Raw genomic sequence first — 6266 nt, 5'->3', positions numbered from 1 at the left:
GATGGAGAGAGAGGGGGGAGGGGGGGATAAAGGAATAGGATTGTTTATGTATTTTGTTATTTAAGATTCCACTTTCATTGGGTTGTTCTGTCAGTATAAATTGTTGAAAACCAACCTGAGAAAGAAAGGCTGTGGGTAAAGAAGGAAACCCCAACTATGTCTATCCCATCAGCTCTGAAATAGTGACAACCCACAGTGAGAGAGAGTGAGGAAAAGAGGAAGGGAGGGAAGGATGGAGGGAGGAATGGAGGGAGGGAGAGAAGGGAGAGAATGGAGAGAAGGGAGAGAGGGAGGGAGAAAAAGAGGAAGGATGGCGGGAGACACTATTCAACTTACCAAACAAAACCTCACCTTGCCAATTAAATACAAGAAGTCTAAGTTACAAACAGAAAGTGTAACCCATTTTATCAGGAACCACAAAGAATTAAACAAGGCTGATCACTTTGGCTAGAGTTATTTGTCGACTTGAAGTCATATTCTTCATTTATATAATATACATTGACGGTGCTGAGATTGTATTTATAGTTAATTTTGTTTCTGGAATGTAAGCCACTGTATCTCAGGGAACAAAGTCACCCTGCTCCCCTCCCCTCCAGAAACACCTGTTTTCCAGTCATGTGGAGGAGTTTCATAAGAACAGGTATTGACTTGACTCAGGGTGATGACATCTCCTGAACAGGAAGAGCAAGTAATGGGAAGCAGGCTCTCTTCACACCCACACAACAAAAACTGATTCTTCCAGGCCATTAATAAACTACTCCCTAACCCTAATCCGAACCCGAGCCCTAACCTGAACCCTAACCCAAGCCCTATCCCTAACCTACATGCTAGAAGGCTCATCTAATAGTTACAAGTTCCCCTGAGTGAACCCAGATATGAGCAGTTCAGAAGGGAAACAGAGGCTCTGTCTCTTTTCCACGGTGCATTTGTTCCATGAAAACTCACTAGGTGCTACTACATTCAAAGTAATTAGAAAATAAATTATTCATGGGCTTGGTAGACTGTCTGCTTAGCATGCAACAGAGCCCTGGATTCAATCCACCAGTTGTATAAAGTGGGCGTAGGGTCACACATGTTTAATGTTAGGATTTTGGAGGTGGGGATGTTCTCAACTACATAGCCAGTCAGTTTTTAGGCCACCCTGCATATATGAGGCCCTGTCTCAAAAAAAAAATTAGCCACAGTGTGTCTGCCTGACTGACGCATTTATGGGAAAGAAAATTAGATGAGGAGTATAGAAAACTGCTTCTCTAGGCAGAGAGTTGAGAGTGAAGGGTACAGTGCTGAGGTAGTAACTGCTTCCAGTGTGAGAGGAGAGTGAGTTTTCCAGGTAAGAATAACACAGTGTTGTGGTATGAGTCTGAAACACCTCCGTGGCTCATGTTTTTACTGCTCTGGCCTCAACCCATGGCTATTTTGAAGGTTGTAGAGCTCTTAGGAGGTAGGGTCCATATGGTAGAAGTCAGTCACTAGGGGATACAGCATCCTGGTTCTGGCCTGTCCACCCTCTTGCTTCCTTACCCCCAGGGATGTGAAGAAGTCCTATCACACTCTCCCACCACTGTGATCTCCTCCGTGCTTCTCCACCACAGTAGGCTATGTTTGAGCCAAAGTTAAGACTTTACTCCTTTAAGGTTGTTTTTACTTGGAATTGTGGCCACCAATCCACACAGAAAGCAAGAGAACTGGGTTGAGGATCTGGGAAGACCCTGTGCCACTAAGATAATACTTAGGGCTTTGGGTGGGAAGGGGAATAATAGCCGTTTGTTTTAAAAAATAAACTAGGGTTATCTTTCAGGAAGTATTTGTCAAAATTCCGTAATGTGCCAGACACTAAGAATCATGATAAAAAGTGTGATAAAAGGCCTTCCCGCCACTGTATTTCCTGCAAGACAGGGGTACTGGTGACATCTGGGTATCATTAGCAATGAATCACCTCAGGACCCACTTTATAACTAATGAGTCAGACTATGCATTTTAATACACTCTTGAGGCAGTTTTCACGAGCCTTAAGTTGGAGTGCTGATGTCATAATTTGTTCATATTCAAGGAGCCTGGGGTTTTGTGGATGTGATGAACAAGCAAATCAGTAAATGTTGCATAGTGTGATGCATGCCATGAGAGATAAAGATAGGGCAGCTTAATGAGGTCAGCAAATCAGAGGAGGCAAAAATGGCAGGAGTGGGCAGAAGGATAAGGCCACAAAATTGTCTCAAGTGTTCTACTCAATAGCCGTGTGACAGCAGCCATGTGTAGACTGTAGGAGGTGTTTATCAGAAACAAAAGGTACAGAGATATTTTTTCCACTGTCCAGGATGCTAATCATTGCTAGTTCAGTCCTTTACCACCACATACTTTCTGCTCCCATCTAGCCTGTTATTCTACTTGGTCAGTGTAGTATTTGAAAAAGCATGGCCCTATAGACCTATATATTTGAATGCTTAGGGAGTGGCATTAGGAGGTGTGGCTTTGTAGGACTGGGTGTGGCCTTGTTGGAGTGAGTGTAGCCTTGTTGGAGAGGGTGTGGCCTTGTTGGAGAAAGTGTGCCATTGGAGGTGAGCTTCAGTGATTGAGAAGTTTAAGCCAGCAAGCGAAAGATCTGTATGATAAGAACTTCAAGTCTCTGAAGAAAGAAATTAAAGAGGATCTCAGAAGATGGAAAGATCTCCCATGCTCATGGATTGGCAGGATTAATATGGTCAAAATGTCCATCTTGCTGAAAGCAATCTACATACATAGCCACCACAGTATGAGCCAAAGTTAAGGCTTTACTCCTTTAAGGTTTTTGTACTCGGAATTGTGGCCAAGCTGTACTGTAGAACAACTATGGTAAAAACTGCATGGTATTGGTACAGTGACAGGCAGGTAGATCAAAAGAATAGAATTGAAAACCCAGAAATGAACCCACACACCTATGATCACTTGATCTTTGACAAAGGAGCTAAAACCATCCAGTGGAAAAAGAGCATTTTCAACAAATGGTGCTAGTCCAACTGTCGATTAGCATGTAGAAGAATGCAAATCAATTCATTCTTATCTCTTTGTACAAAGCTCAAGTCCAAATGGATCAAGGACCTCCACATAAAACCAGAGACACTGAAACTAATAGAAAAGAAAGTGGGGAAGAGCCTCGAGCAGATAGGCACAGGGGAAATTTTCTTAAACAGAACACCAATAGCTTATGCTCTAAGATCAAGAATTAACAAGTGGGAGCTCATAAAATTACAAAGCTTCTGTTAGGCAAAGGACACTGTCAATAGGACAAAATGGCTGGTAACCAACAGATTGGGAAAAGATCTTTACCAACCCTACATTCAATAGAGGGCTAATATCCAATATATACAGAGAACTCAAGAAGTTAAACTCCAGAGAACCAAATAATTCTATTAAAAATAGGGTACAGAGTTACACAGAATTCTCAACTGAGGAACACCGAATGGCTAAGAAGCACCTAAAAAATGTTCAACATCNNTAGTCATCAGGGAAATGCAAGTCAAAACAACCCTGATATTCTACCTCACACCAGTCAGAATGTCTAAGATCAAAAACTCAGATGAGAGCAGATGCTGGCAAGGATGTGAAGAAAGAGGAACACTCCTCCATTGCTAGTGGGCTTGCAAGCTGGTACAGCCACTCTGAAAGTTAGTTTGGCAGTTCCTCTGAAAATTGAACATAGTACTCCAGGAGGACCCCACTATACCACTCCTGGGCATATACCCAGAAAGTGCTCCAACATGTAATAAGGACACATGTTCCACTATGTTCATAGCAGCTTTATTTATAATAGCCAGAAGCTGGAAAGGACCCAGATGTCCTTCAATAGAGGAATGGACACAGAAAATGTGGTACATTTACACAATGGAGTATTACTCAGCTATTAAAAAAGATGAATTCATGAACTTCTTAGGCAAATGGATGGGACTAGAAAATATCATCCTGAGTGAGGTAACCCAATCACAAAAGAACACACATAATATGCACTCACTGATAAGTGGATATTAGCCCAGAAGTTTGGAATACCCAAGATACAATTCACAGACCACATGCAGCTCAAGAAGAAGGAAGACCACAGTGTGGATATTTCAGTCCTTCTTAGAAGGGGGAATCATAATATTCATGGGAGGAGATACAGAGACAAAGTTTGGAACAGAAACTGAAGGAAGGGCCATCCAGTGACTGTCCCACCTGGGGATCCATCTCATATACAGTTACCAAACCCAGACACTATTGTGGATACGAACAAGTGCTTGCTGACAGGAACCTGCTAGAGCTGTCTCCTGAGAGGCTCTGCCTGTGCTTGACAAATATAGAAGTGGAGGCTCACAGCCATCCATTGGACTGACACAGGGTCTCCAAGAGGAGCTAGAGAAAGGACCCAAGGAGCTGAAGGGGTTTGCAGCCTCATAAGAGGAACAACAATATGAACCCCCAGAGCTCCCAGGGACTAAACCACCAACGCATGGAGGGACTCATGGCTTCAGCCTCGTATGTAGTAGAGGATGGCTTTTTGGGACATCAATGAGAGGAGAGACCCTTGGCCTTGTGAAGGGTCGATACCCTGGTATAGGGGAATGCCAGGATAGGGAATCGGGAGTGGCTGGGTTGGTAAGCAGAGGGAAGGAAGGATGGGATAGGGGGGTTTTCAAGGGGGGATGGAGAAAGGGGATACATTTTGAAATGTAAATAAAGAAAATATCTAATAGAAAATGGGGGGGGGAGAAGTTTAAGCTAGATGTAGTGGCTGACTCTTTCTCCTTGCTGCCTGAGGATTTGGGATGTAGAACGCTTTGCTTCTCTCCGTCACTATGTCTGCCCCTGTGCCACTATGTCCCAAGCCATGATGCTAATGTATTAAACCTCTGGACTTCAAGCCAGCCCCAATGAAATGTTTTCCTTTATAAGAGTTACTGTGGTTATGGTGTCACTTCACAGAAATAGAAACCCTAACTAAAATAATCATCTGTGTTCTTAAAATTCTTAAAGTTCCCCATTGCTTCTTAACGGGATGACTAAGATTCATAATACCCTGGTGAACAAGCTCTTTTTGTAACCCCCTCCTAATGCTCTCTGGTGTTCTTCAGTTCAATCAGCAGGCCTTTCTTCAGGCCCTTGTACTTTCATCATTCATAAGCAATGTAAACTTGTAATTCTCTAAGCCACTCCAACCTGAGACCTCAAGTGACCTCCTAGTAGAACATGCCTGAGGTCACATCTCCCTTGGGCAGTGTTGCTTGGTAACCCTCTTCACTGTCATACTGTTGTATCGCCATATGCACTGTGATAGCCACAAGGTAGCATCAATTTCCACCAAGTCCAAAGACCTGGCCTGTTTTTTATCTTACCTCCACTTTCTGAGGATGGTTATGGTCTGTATTACCACTCAGTGTTTGTTTGGTCGTTGGGTCATTTCTATGGGGTGTGTCTAAGTACAAAGACAGGTGGTCATATTCATCACAAAAGATCAGTAACATGAAACACTTTGGAGAAATTTAGCAGGTTGGAGATTACTAGATGGCCATGGACTCTGTGATAAGATCAATGCTGTGATTTAAATATGAAATCTTTCCCATTGTGCTATGTGTTCCAACACTCGGTCCCCAGTTAATGACCCTATTTTAGAAAGCTGCAATTTTTATGAGGTAAAACCTTGTTGGAGGGAATAGGTCAATTGAGGTGGGCCTTGTTGTTTGGTAACCTGGCCCCATTTCCTTTCTGCTCATGACTTCCTAACTGTGCATATGACATGACAGCTGCCTCATACTCCTACATCATGCCTTTCCTACCCTAATGGACTGATCACTTTCAACTGTAAGCCAAAATGAATCCTTTCTCCATTAAGAATCCTACTTCTTGTGTAGCAATGAGAAAATGGCTAATAATTTCCCAATGGTAGCGCAGCAGTTTCCATAACAAAATCACCAAAGAGAATCTTTAAATGGTGATTAAATAGAGCGAGGAATGTGAATGATCCGATTAAGAGTGGAAGAGAAATGAAGACTAAAAGAGGCTGAAAGGAGGCACCAAAGTCAAAGAAAGAACTACATGGGAATGAAGGAAGAACTAGGAAGTTTGTTGGGATCAAAACAGCAACAAGGAGAAAGGCATGAGGTTAAATTGATGCAGCAAGGAGACAGGAAGAGAGGAGGAGACATCACCCTTAAAACTCTGAAAGAGCCGGGCGTGGTGGCGCACGCCTTTAATCCCAGCACTCGGGAGGCAGAGGCAGGCGGATTTCTGAGTTCGAGGCCAGCCTGGTCTACAAAGTG

This window comes from Mus caroli, chromosome 18, assembly GCF_900094665.2.
Source record: "Mus caroli chromosome 18, CAROLI_EIJ_v1.1, whole genome shotgun sequence".
NCBI classification, from domain to species: Eukaryota; Metazoa; Chordata; class Mammalia; order Rodentia; family Muridae; genus Mus; species Mus caroli.
The sequence above is the reverse complement of the archived record's forward strand: the minus strand, read 5'-3'. Positions refer to the sequence as shown.